At 39.9% G+C, this 13,652-nt stretch overlaps 1 pseudogene; it reads left to right on the top strand.

Annotated features, from left to right (window-relative positions):
- Window positions 1-8,651, top strand: part of LOC105712348 (glucose-6-phosphate 1-dehydrogenase-like) — a 62,965-nt pseudogene extending 54,314 nt beyond the window's left edge.
- Window positions 8,652-13,652: the final 5,001 nt, after the last annotated feature.

Here is a 13,652-nt window from a genome sequence, read left to right on the forward strand (position 1 = left end):
ATTACTATAGAACAGATTACTGTATTTCTTCATTTGTTTACTTTTCCCAGAGAATCTTATATTTCATATCACTTTGTGTCACTGTCCACTGGACTTTCATTGCAACTTGAAAGACTCCCTTTAACATTTCTTCTAGAAAAGATAACATGGTAACAAACACTTTTGGCTGGATTATGTAGAAAAGTCTAAGTTTTTATTTCTTTTTTTTTTTTAAGGAGAGTTTTGTCAGATACAATATTCTGTTTTGACAGGTTTATTTTTTTCCTAACAGCTTTTTGAATATATTTTGAATATATTATTCCACTCCCTTCTGGCCTGTAATGTTATTGCTGATAAGTTTACTGATAATCTTATGGAAGTTCCCTTTTATGTGATGAATCATAACTTAGAAAGTAACTTTCCAGAATGCTGTAGTGGGATATAATCATCCAGTATCATAAACTCAAAAGGGAACACATGAATCTAAGTACTTTTTAATAAAAAATCACTGAAGTCTCCTTACTTAACACAGTTCCCTCAGACCAGTGGCAAACATAACTGTCTGTGTTGTTTCTGGAGCCTTCTGAGGATTCTTTATTGTAAATTGGGCTTGCAGCTTCATCCACTACTATTATAATACTCTCTTAATCATCTACTAACCAACTTTCAAATTTTGTTGCTATTATCATATCTCTTGTTCTTTATTTTTCTTCCAGGCTATTTTTAATGTATTTTTCTTTTTTTTTATTTATTTATTTATTTTTTTTTATTGCATTTTAGGTTTTGGGGTACATGTGAAAAACATGCAAAGTTGTTGCATAGGTGCATTCATGGCAGTGTGATTTGCTGCCTCCCTCCAATGTATTTTTCATTATTTTATTTTGGGAGGTTACAAAGGAAATATTATAAGCATCTATAGAATTAATTATCTTAAGTGTTAATATTTCCCTGTAGACTCAAATGAGGACTTTTTAATACAACTCGATGTTATTTTCTATGGTGCCAATAAAACATACTGTATATTTCATTTCCAGGGTCTCTATTATCAGTTTGTTACCAAAAAGAAGCCATCTAATTAAAACATTCTGATTGCCACTGTAGTTCTTCTTTCTGTTAAGTGGTCCAGGACCACTGTTTTAGTTTAGTTTTTTTTTTTTTTCTTTTTTTTTTTTTGGTTGTTTGTTTTTTCTGCTATAAGGAACTGCATGAGACTGGATGGTTTAAAAGGAAAGAGGTTTTGGCTCCTTGTTACTTATGCAAATTTCTGTAACCTGCTTGAATTTCTCCTCAGAAAATCAGTTTTTCTTTTCTATTTCATTGCAGACTGAAAATTTTCCAAATGTTTATGCTCTGCTTCCTTTTTGAGCATAAGTTCTAATTCCAAACCATCTCTTTATGAATGCATAAAACTGAATGCTTTTAAGAGCACCCAAGTTACCTCTTGGATGCTTTGCTACTTCGAAATTTCTTCCACCAGACACCCTAAATCATCTTTCTCAAGTTTAAAATTCCACAGATCTCCAGGGCAGGGGCAAAATGCCACAGTCTGTTTGCTAAAGCATAGCAAGAGTAACCTTTGCTCAAGTTCCCAACAAGTTCATCATCTTCATTTGAGACCACCTCAGTCTGGATTCATTGTCCATATCACTATCAGCATTTTGATCAAAGCCATTAAACAGGTCTCCAGGAAGTTCCAAACTTTTTCACTGTCTTCTTCTGAATCTCCATCCAGACTGTTCCCAACCTCTGCTTGTTCCAGTTCCAAAGTCACTTTGACCTTTCTAGGTATCTTTATAGCAACACCTTACTCTTTGTACCAATTTACTGTATTATTTTGTTTTCATACTGCTATAAACAACTGCCTAAGACTGGATAATATATAAGGGAAAGAGATTTAATTGACTCACAGTTCAGCATGGCTGGGGAGGCCTCAGGAAACTGACAATCATGGCAGAAGATGAAGGGAAAACATGGTACCTTCTTCACAAGGTGGCAGGAAGAAGTGCCAGATGAAAAAGGAAGAGCCCCTTATAAGACCATCAGATCTCTTGAGAACTCACTCAGTATTATGAAAACAACATGGGGGAAACTACTGCCATGATTCAGTTACCTCCACCTGGTTTCTCCCTTAACAAATGGGGATTATGGGGATTATGGCATTACAATTCAGGATGAGATTTGGGTAGGGAAACAAAGTCTAACCATATAGGCTACTTTGCCATTCATAATTAAGTGTTGTCATTTGGCTTCTGTCACAATGTGTTTCCATTATTCTTTCTGAATTTTTTAGAACTATTTTAATGGCAGAATTCTCCACTTTCATCCATGACTTAAAGAAGAAATTACTAGAGAGCTCTTCATAGACACTACTTTTCTTCACAACAATGCATTTGTCATTACATAGTGCAAGGGGATGTCGTCTGACACCTTCACAGATATTTTGAGGTAAGTTGTTGATTTGTATATGGTAAAAGTCCTTCAATACTTCTATCTTCTTAAGTCTTAGATTCCTCCTAATTTTCAACAAATAATATCTGACATCTCAACTTCATTTAGCATAGGTATGAAATACACACTCTAATCATTCACTTTGGCAAACAATTTGAAACATTCCCACTCTTGAATTGACATGTTTAAAGAGTAATTTTAAGTACTTCCATATAAAAATAGTTTGATCTATGTTTGACTTATTTCCTCCTTAGTCTGAGCCTCTGTCTTCTACTTTGGTGCCAGACCTTGTTCTGTTCCCCTGGGACATACTCTTATCTAACTCTCATCATAGGTCAGGACATTTGTCTCAATGCAACCATGGCAGAGGGCGTAGGATTCCTACAGCAAGGTAATACTCTTGGATTTAGATAAAGATATGTGTTGTTTCAAATAAAATTATAACAGGTATATTAGACAAGGGAAACAGATCAGTTTCTGTTGTCAACAAAAGGTTTAGAAGAATTTTTTAATTTGTTTATTCATAGTGTTCCCAATTTTCACTGAAAACCCTATTCCAGTTTTCCATGTTCAGTCTTGTTCCAATTAATACCTTGATGGTCACGTAGCATTTACTGTGAAGCTGCAAAATTAATTTAGGCTTTAAACAGCTATTTGAAAAGGCAGATTCTGTATCTGATATTTTTGCAACATGAGACTTATGGATGGTTAAATGATTGAAAGAAATTACAGAAACTTCCTGAATGAGTGAAAATTTTTAACCTGAAAATTTAAATGATTAGTTTGTAGTTTTCTTCCCTTAAATGGTTTGTGTTACAGATCACCAATTCACTCCACAGACCCCCATAATTTTTATTTTATTAAAGAAATAGCTTATTTCAGAGACCGCACACTTTGCTAAAATATTGCCTTTTTTATACCCTTTATTTAAGGTAACCACAGTGATAATGTAAGTACTATGTGCCTAACACATCAATACTACTACCAGTAGCCATATACCAGTGTTAACAAAATTCTTGCTGTTTTCAAAATCATTCGTCTCTGAAACGAAATCCCAGATTTTCATTTTTTATCTATCTGTAGCTTGCAACAGCACTGTGCAATTACTCTGACAGGCAGATCTATCACTACTGAAAAGATAATTCACTCTAGCTAATTTTAAGGAGACATAATTGTTACTATAAAATAAGTTATTAATCTAATATTAGGAGATCTGGGGAGCAATGATACGTGCTAAATTAAATATTCAGGAAATTCTTCCATTGCCCCATTGCCACACTACAGAATGAAGCTATCAAACAGAGGAGCCTACTTTGTGTAAAAAGTTGTAGTATATAAAAGCTGCCTATTGAGATAAGAAGATGTCATCACTGCTTCTGGTCCCAGAGTCACATCCACCGTGACCTGATTCATATCAGCAAAATTGATGCATTTTGCCTTCCTCACTGTCTCCATGACTCAATTACAAATTCAAGTCATGTACCAGTGAAACTGCTTAGCAGAATATAAATCACGTCCAGAATCCTAGCATACTGGAAGAAAGTTAGAAGGAATCTTGAGCAAACAAATCTAAATTATCTGCTTCACCTGATCATTTCAGAAAAAAGAAAGAAAGAAAGAAAAAAGCATATTGAGTCAGTTTATAGGTAATTCCGCTGGATATGTCAGCACTGTGGCAAAGTGAGCTTCTCTGTTATTTACAGCCTTATTTAGCACTGGCACTAAAGAATGTGAGAGCAGGGACATTCTCACAGTAAGTAAAACTAGAAATTCTCTACATTATTTGCTTTATGGCTAAAAGAATAATTGCTCTGAGGTCAATATCTGTTCCAGTTCCTATAATGTATTGGATGGTTAGGACTTATGTCAGAAATTTGGAATGGCAAAGCTGGAAAACTGGAATTAGAAGGCTGAGCTGTACATAATGGGCCAGAAATCTGCATATGTACATAATTTATATTAATGCTTTTCAAGTGGGGTTAGGATACTATATGAAAGATACATGACTGTTTTATTGCTGCTACTGTAGTTTCAATCATTTATCTTAATATTTTCCCGGGAGTGATTGACTGCTTCCAAAGTTAAGAAATCATGTTTTAAATGCTTATACTTCTTTCCAGAAACCATATTTACCTTAATATAGTGTTTAAAATGTCAAAACACTGGGAGGGAGAGGAGTGGTGCATGGCATTTACTAATAAAATAACTTACATGGTAGGGTGAACGTTGGCTATAGGCCAGACATTGTCCTAAGTGCCTCACATATTTTAACTTACCTAACATACATAGCATTCTGTTAATACTCTGTTCTGTCCTGCTTGAAAGGCAGGATGGATACTCCGACATCAAAAATTCAGTTCCGATGTTGAGATTGATGTTGCTACATGCTCACACCAGGAGGATAGGAAAAGGTTTTCTGTATATATAACTGATGTCTAAAGGAACAGGAAGGTATCTCAAAATGTCTTGACAGAGCAAAGAAAGAAGAATGGCTTAAGATTTTTGTTATGAAGAGGGTTACGACTCAGGGTAAGAGTTCCTCTGCATGGGCAGGGGCTAAGATGATGTGATTTTTTCATCAACAGCAAAGGACAGAGAAGCTAGGCTTTCTCATCAGCTTGTACATGTGTGGGGAGCAAGGGAAAGAAGGAAGTACAAAATCAAAAACTGATAGCAGTCAACTATGAAAACATGGTTATAGATTCTTTATTATGCTTCAACTCTTGCTTTTTGACTGCTGACTGTAACATGCCATATTGCAGTTAGTTGAATTTGGGTATGTTTAACTCAGCCATTATGATGCTCTATGATGCCTTCATCCTGAGGTGGATAAAGAAGATGAAAGTTCCCATTGAATGCCTTATTAAGATGTCAGCATTGTGTATTTCGATGAGTGAAATGCTCTAAAATGCCTGCATCCTGAGGCAGGTAAGGAAGGTGAAAGTTCCCATTGAATGTCTTACTAAGAACTCTGCATTGTGTATTTTGTTAAGTGAAATGAGTGCCTTGGTCACATGAATAATATTTAGAACTCTGAAACAGATAAATGTGTTTGGGTAAGATCTTATATCTTGGCTTTAGTATATTTAGCCTAATTTGTGTTGTTTGTTAAATTGTTTTATATTTTGGATTTCTACAAGGCAGGAGATTGCCAGAATTCATCACCTTAATGGAGGTAACTTTCATGCAGTGGCCAAGAATCTGTAAAAGTGTTCAGGTGGGGCTGATTAGCCAGGCCGTCTAGCGCTGACAGCTGCCTAAGGTCTGGCCAGTTGTGTCATTTGGGTCTGCTCTTTTATCAGAAAAGTCTCATTTAAGGGATGAAAGCAGAAGGGATGAAAAGCAGTAACTCTTCACTGAGTTTTTTCACATTCCTGGGTTCAATACTGTCCACAAAATATAAGAACTCATTCAAGTAATCTCAAGAGACTCCCCAGGTAGCCATGAGGTTGGGTAAAAGCTTACACTTCAACACCATGGAGTCTGATAAAATACTAAACTGAGCAGAGGCCAGCCACTTTCCCATAAAAGGTATATACTGGTTGGGCGCGGTGGGTTATCCTGTAATTCCAGCACTTTGGGAGGCCAAGGTGGGTGGATCACCTGAGGTCAGGAGTTTGAGACCAATCTGGCCAACATGGAGAAACCCCGTGTCTACTAAAAGTACAAAAATTAGCCTGGCATGGTGGCCGGCCTCTGTAATCCCAGCTACTCAGAAGGCTGAGGCAGGAGAATAGCGTGAACCCAGGAGGCGGAGGTTGCAGTGAGCCGAGATTGTACCACTGCACTCCAGCCTGGGCCACGACAGCAAGACTCTGGACTCCATCTCAAAAATAAAAAAACACAAGATTATCAGTTTGAATATCTTAAAGGAGAATTTCCAGAGGCACTCAGAATTGAACAGACTTGAGAAAAAAAAAAAGTGGGGGGGATATACCAGAAGGTACAGGTTTGTCCCATCTGGTATCAAGGAGGCCTTGGTAGCCATGCAGAATTTGTGAGTCATTGCTTCCATGACCTGAGGCATACAGAACAGCAGGGTTAGGAGACTCAACCAGTTCGAGGACTGTGAGCGCTTCTTTTTCCAGGAAAGCATAGTGTGCAACCAGCAACTGCCTCTCTGAGAACATATATTGTGGGAAAAGGAAGATAGTGTTGGGTGTGGCAGAGGGAGGATTCCTACGCGTGGGAGGGTTAAGGGAGACAACTGGAAGATATTTTTAAAAAGCAAAGGGAAAGGAAAAGGATTACAGCAGAACAAACAATACTGTGATAGAAGGAACAATTGTATAAGAAGGATAGAATGATGTATCAAAAATTTTTTGAAAGAAGGTCATTTAATACAGGGATGTTCTGAAAGATAATGTTCAACACGAGTAGGAATAATTTTATTAGAAGTGGTAGATGTGGAAATAGATTTTTATTTGAGTTATAAATGTTGAACAAGCAATTTAAGAATAAAAAGATTAAAATCACATTATATTTCAGAAGGACATGGGTTTGAATAAAGATTTCTTCTATTTTTCTTTTGAAGGGTATATATATTTTAAATAAATTTTATGGTGTATATTTAATGTATACAACTTGATGTCATAAAATGCTCACATTTTTTGAAACGGCCGTGCACTTCCGGGCTGCCATCGTGGAGGGCGGCGGCGACAAAGTGCAGACAGCATCATGGCCTAGCAGGTGGCCCTGAGCCGGACCCAGGTGTGCGGGATCCTGTGGGAAGAGCTGTTCCAGGGCAATGCCTTCCATCAGCCGGATACACACATAGTCGTCATGATGGGTGCATCAGGTGAGCTGGCCAAGAGGAAGATCTACCCCACCATCTAGAAGGCGGGATGGCCTTCTGCCGGAGAATACTTTCATCATGGGCTATGCCTCCTCCTGCCTCACGGTGGCTGATGTCCGCAAGCAAAGTGAGCCCTTCTTCAAGGCTACCGCAGAGGAGGAGCTCAAGCTGGAGGACTTTGCCCACAACTCCTATGTGGCCGGCCAGTACTATGACGCAGCCTCCTACCAGCACCTCAACAGCCACATGAACGCCCTCCACCGGGGGTCACAGGCCAACCACCTCTTCTACCTGGCCTTGCCTCCTACGGTCTGTGAGGCCGTTACTAAGAACATCCACGAGTCCTGCATGAACCAGACAGGCTGGAACTGCATCATCTTGGAGAAGCCCTTCGGGAGGGACCTGTGAAGCTTCGAGCGGCTGTCCAACCACATCTCCTCCCTGTTCCGCGAGGACCAGATCTACTGCATCGACCACTACGTGGGCAAGAAAATGATGCAAAACCTCATGGTGCTGAGATTTGCCAACAGGATCTTCGACTCCATCCTGACCTTCAAGGAGCCCCATGGCACCGAGGGTCACGGGGGCTATTTCGATGAATTTGGGATCATCCGGGACGTGATGCAGAGCCACCTCTTGCAGATGCTGTGTCTGATGGCCATGGAGAAGCCCATCTCCACCAACTCGGATGATGTCCATGATGAGAAGGTCAAGGTGTTGAAATGCATCTCAGGGGTGCAGGCCAACAACGTGGTCCTGGGCCAGTACGTGGGGAACCCCGAGGGAGAGGGCAAGGCCACCAAAGGATACCAGGATAACCCCATGGTGCCTCATTGGTCCACCACCGCCACCTTTGCCGCCATCGTCCTCTACGTGGAGAACGAGAGGTGGGATGGGGTGCCCTTCATCCTGCGCACTGCGGCAAGACCCTGAACAAGTGCAAGGCCAAGATGAGGCTGCAGTTCCGCGATGTGGCCGGCGACATCTTCTGCCAGCAGTGCAGGCACAATGAGCTGGTGATCCACGTGCAGCCCCACGAGGCCGTGTACATCAAGATGATGACCAAGAAGCCGGGCATGTTCTTCAACCCCAAGGAGTCGGAGCTGGACCTGACCTACAGCAACAGATACAAGAACGTGAAGCTTTCTGGCACCTACAAGCGCCTCCTCCTGGACGTCTTCTGCGGGAGCCAGATGTACTTCCTGCGCAGCGACGAGCTCCAGGAGGCCTGGCGGATCATCACCCCGCTGCTGCACCAGATGGAGCAGCAGAAGCCCCAGCCCATCCCCTACATCTGTGGCAGCCAAGGTGCCTCAGAGGCAGACGAGCTGATGAAGAGAGTGGGTTTCCAGCACGAGGGTACCTATAAGTGGGTGAACCCTCACAAGCTCTGAGCCCTGGGCACCCCCCTCCAACCCCGCCATAAGCCATCCTCCTTCCTGACCGCCCGACCCCCACTGGGGAGGACTCTGGGACCATTGGCCTCAGCTGCATTCAATCCTGGCCTCTGGCTCGGGTCACCCTGGCCCGCCCCTCATTGCTGCCACTACCCGACCCCCCTACATTCCTCAGCTGCCAAGCACTCAAGACTCGTGCTGTCACCATCCTGGGCCCCACAAACCCTGCCTGAGCCGGCCTCCTCCCTCACTCCAGCCCAACAGAAGGAAGAAGGAGAGCACCCATTCCTCTGTCCAGTAATGGACACCCTCCCCCTCATCCCTCAGGAGAGTGGGGCCTGGGCGGGCAGGAGGGAGGAATCGGGGGAGGAAAGGGGTGAGCGCCTACGTGAGAGAACCTGCTTGTGGCTTTGCCGGCCAGCTTCAGTACCACTTGACATTCCTCATCATCAGCAACATCTTGAGCCCCCTGGATGTCCCCTGTCCCACCAACTCTGCACTCCAAGTCCACCCCATGCTACTCGTAGGCAGCCTCCCTATTACAAGAAAAGCAGAAGCAGCAGCTGGGACCCCTCCTGACCTCAATCCCCTGCCATTAAATCCTCAAACAGCCAAGTAATAATAAATAAACTCACATTTTTTATTACTTACAAAAATCTTTTAAAAATAGTATTTGCCTTAGATATATATAAAATACAAATTAGAAATTATTGTGAATTCTATTCTCAAGCTTAAATACTGCTAACAGTTTGTATTATCTCTTTCCTGAAATACATTCTCATTCATGAAATCCTGTTACAGATACTCCTTTGAAAAGAAATACTTCTGACAAGGTATCAGGGCCAAGAGATACTAATACATTATGATTCTAATAGAAGTTGTAATGTATAAATAAATAAATCAACATGTATTTAATTACTTTTATTTTCTTTTATTTACAAAATATATTTCTTCTTATTATTTTTGTGATAATAATCATTTATAGATCAAATATATTAGCCTACTTTCCCCATTATTCACTTAGAAAAAAAATTAACAAAGAGTGCATATACACACACACATGTGAGGTCACTACCAGGAGTTTGTGAATGCTTATAAACTGAAAATAAAGATCCAGAAATGAAAATTACTCTTGGTGGAAGCAATAAAATAGATGTAGGTAGGTCTCTGAGGGAGAAGGTGAAATTTTGATTCATGAAATAAAGGAACAGAGTAGGCTTAGATAGAAACAGGATATTATTTTACTGAAAGGTGAGAAACAAGAAGAATGTAAGTGGTTACATGTGCATACAGTAACTTGAGAGTATACTTGAAAACAATATTCTCTGGAAATAGCGGGTACAGAGTTAGTATAGATATCTGAGGAAAACTGAAATTTTATTGTTGGTAGACAATAAAATTTGGAAAAAGGTAGGAAGAAACAAGAACTGGCAATTAAAATGAAATGAAAAGCGATGGGATAATGCACTCGAAGCCTCACAACCCCACATACTGAAATGTTGCTTTTGATTTTCCGAAGTGTTTTGAGGACCTAGATTTAGGAACATTGATACAGTTTAAAGGTGAAGGAGTACAACATAATTTTTCTCTTTGGAGTATAGTCTGGAGAGCAGTTGATGTGATATAGATATAGTAAAGACCAGAAAAAGGAGAAAATGAAAAAAAGAAGAAGATTATAGGATTGGGAGAATGAAGGAAAGACAGAATTTAAAAATGGGATGCTTTCGTCCATAAATGGAGAAAAATACATATGTAGAAGAAAAGAATTTTATGGCCTTCTTGATGTTGGGTAATTAATATGTCATGGAGCTTATAAGAAAATAAAGGAAATAATCACAGATCAAAATATTTCATTTCAATGTTGAGCAACATTCTGTTTCAGCAACCTTAAAAACTATAAATTTTAAAAAGTCAGATGTGTAAAGACATGTAAGAGTCAGTGAAACAACAGAGACCAGACGAACAAGAATTCCAGAGAAGGAAGAGTTCTTTGCAGGTGAGCTGGCAACCACCAGGCATTGTGTCCTAGGAGTACTGCAGAATCTAGGTGTGAAGGGATCTGGTGCACCCAGGCAAACAGACTCCTCTTGAAAGGGAGAGAAACCAGCAGAGCTTGTGGTAATCACTCAGAGCTGTCATTTGAAAATGGAAACCATGAGGCCAAACTCATAATAATATTTTCCTTGGCGTAAAACACAGGCCTTATTTTAGGCTGCGGGTGAAGAGTTTGGTTGGAAGCTAAAAGATGGAGTGAAGTTTTCTGCAGTCTCATAGTGCTTGGCAAGTAAAGGCCCCATGAAGGGAGGGATTCTGCCACAAGCACATGGCCAGTTCCTGTCCAGGCATTTGCCAGAGTTTGAAGCTGCCTGAAACAGGAAATTAAGAGCTGAACTCAAAACTTCCAAAGGGAACAACTAAATCTCTTTCATTCTTCCATGGATGAAGAGCCACAGCATCACTCACTGCTGAATCCAATGTCCAGGACACCTTCACTTCAGGGACAGAAGTGAATCCCCCTCTGACCAAGGTTAGTGTTAAAGTAATCAGCAAAACAAATGATGTTTAGTACAATTACTCTTACTGTAAAATGCAAGTAATAAAACCAACCTCACTAACTTTTGTAAAAATTAAAAGAGAAAAATATTGTGTATGTGTATGTATATATATGTATACATATACATGTATCTGTAAGAATATATATGTTTAAATAGATAGATTGATAGTTCTTATCATGAGAGCTCTGCCCTCCTAACCTAGATACCTCTAAAGGCCCAAACTCAACACCATCATATCAGGAATTAGGTTTCAACATACAAATTTGGGGTAAGCACAAACATTCAGACGATGACACAGACTGACCTAACACAAACACAGCAAGGTTTCTCCAAAGATGAGAATTGAAGAACCTATGCAATGTATGATTCACATTTCATTCTAAAGAAAGACTCTTTCAATGAATTATATCCAAATAAATATCTTCAAATTCCTTAGAAATTAATAAGACTCCGGGTGCAGTGGCTCATGTCTGTAATTCCAGCACTTTGGCAGGCCGAGGCGGGTGGATCCCTTGTATCAGGAGTTCCAGACCAGAAGCCCATCTCTACTAAAAGTACAAAAATTAGCTGCGTGGGGCTGAAGTGTGCCTGTAATCCCAGCTACTCAGGAGGCAGAGGCAGGAGAATCATGTGAACTCAGCTGGCAGAGGTTGCAGTGAGCCAAGATCACGCCGCTGCACTCCAGGTTGGGTGACAGAGCAAGACTGTGTCTCAAAAGAAAAAGCAATAGGAGAGGCAACAATATCTATAGTTTGTTTTAAATGTATATAGCAACATGTATAGGCATATCTCCTTTCATTTCACTTTGCTTTATTGCACTTCACATATTTTGAATTCTTTACAAATTGAAGATTTGTGGCAACCCTGCTTCCAGGAAGTCTGTCAGTACCATTTTTCTCACAACATGTGTTTACTTTGTGTTTTTGTTACACATTTTGGTAATCAGCAATATTTACAACTTTTTCATTATTGTTATATCTGCTATGGTGATTTGTAATTAGTGCTCTTTGACATTATTATTGCAGTATTTTTGGGGTGCCACATCCATGCCCATCTAGGACGCCAAGCTTAACCGATAACTATTGCACCTGTACTGACTGCTTCATGGAATGACCATTGCCCCATCTCTCTACTTCCCTCTCTACTTCTTCACAGGCCACCTGATCCTATTCCTAGAGACACAGCAATATGGAAATGAGGACAATTAATAACCCTGCAATGGCCTCTACATGTTCAAGGGGCAGAAGGAGTTGCATGTCCCTAACTCTAAATAAAAAATTAGAAATAATTAAGATTAGTCAGAAAGGCAGGATGAAAGCCAAGATAGACCTAAAGCTAGACCTCTTGTGACAAAAGTGAGCCAAGTGTTCAATGCAAAGGAAAAGTTCTTGAAAGAAATTAAAGTGCTACTCCAGTGAACACAAGAGTGATAAGAACGTGAAACAGCCTTATTGCTGATATAGAGAAAGTTTTAGTGGTCTGGCTAGATTAAATCAGCCCCAACATTATCTTAAGCTAAAGATAGAAAATTACCCTAACTCTCTTCAATTCTCTGAAGGCTGAGAAAGGTGAGGAAGCTGCAGAAGAAAATGTAAAGCTGGTGGAAGCTGGTTCATGAAGCTTTAGGGGGAAAAACAAAAAGCTATCTCTGCTAACATAAGAGTACAAGGTTAAGCAGCAAGTGCTAAAGTAGCAGCTACAGCAAGTTATGCAGAAGACCTAGCTAAGATAATTGATTAAGGCAGATTCACTAAACAATGGATTTTTAATGTAGATGAAGCAGCTTTATACTGGAAGAAGATGCAATACAAGACTTTCATAGCAAAAAAGAAGTCAATGTCTGGCTTCATAGACTTAAAGGACAGGTCAACTCTTGGGGTACTTCAGCTGTTAACTTTAAAGCCAATGCTCATTTACCATGCTGAAAATCTAAGGGCCTTTAAGAATACTGCAAAATTCACTCTACCTGTGCTCTAAAATATAACAATGAAAATCCACATGACAGCATATTTGTTTACAGCTTGATTTATTGTATCTTTTAAGCCCACTAGTGAGACCTACTACTCGGGGAAAAAAAATAAAAAGACTGCTTTCAAAATATTACTGCCAACTGACAATATATCTAGTCACCTAAGACTTCTGATGGAGATGCTGTTTCTATGCCCACAAACACAACATTGATTTTGCAGCCTATGGATGAAGAAATAATTTTACTTTCAAGTCTTATTACCTAAGAAATAAATATTCTAACGCTATAGCTGCTGTAGATCGTGATGGATTTGATGGATCTGGGTGAAGTAAATTGAAAACCTTCTGGAGAAGATTCACCCTTCTAGATGCCATTAAGAATATTCATGATTTGTGGGAAGAGGTCAAAATATGAACATTAACAGGAGATTGGAAGAAGCTGATTCTAACCTTCATGGTTGACTTTGAGAGAGGTTCAAGATTGTTGTGGAAGAAGTAACTGCAGATTTG

Source organism: Aotus nancymaae, unplaced genomic scaffold (assembly GCF_030222135.1).
Source record: "Aotus nancymaae isolate 86718 unplaced genomic scaffold, 86718_ANA_hifiasm-v0.15.2.pri h1tg000048l, whole genome shotgun sequence".
Lineage (NCBI taxonomy): Eukaryota > Metazoa > Chordata > Mammalia > Primates > Aotidae > Aotus > Aotus nancymaae.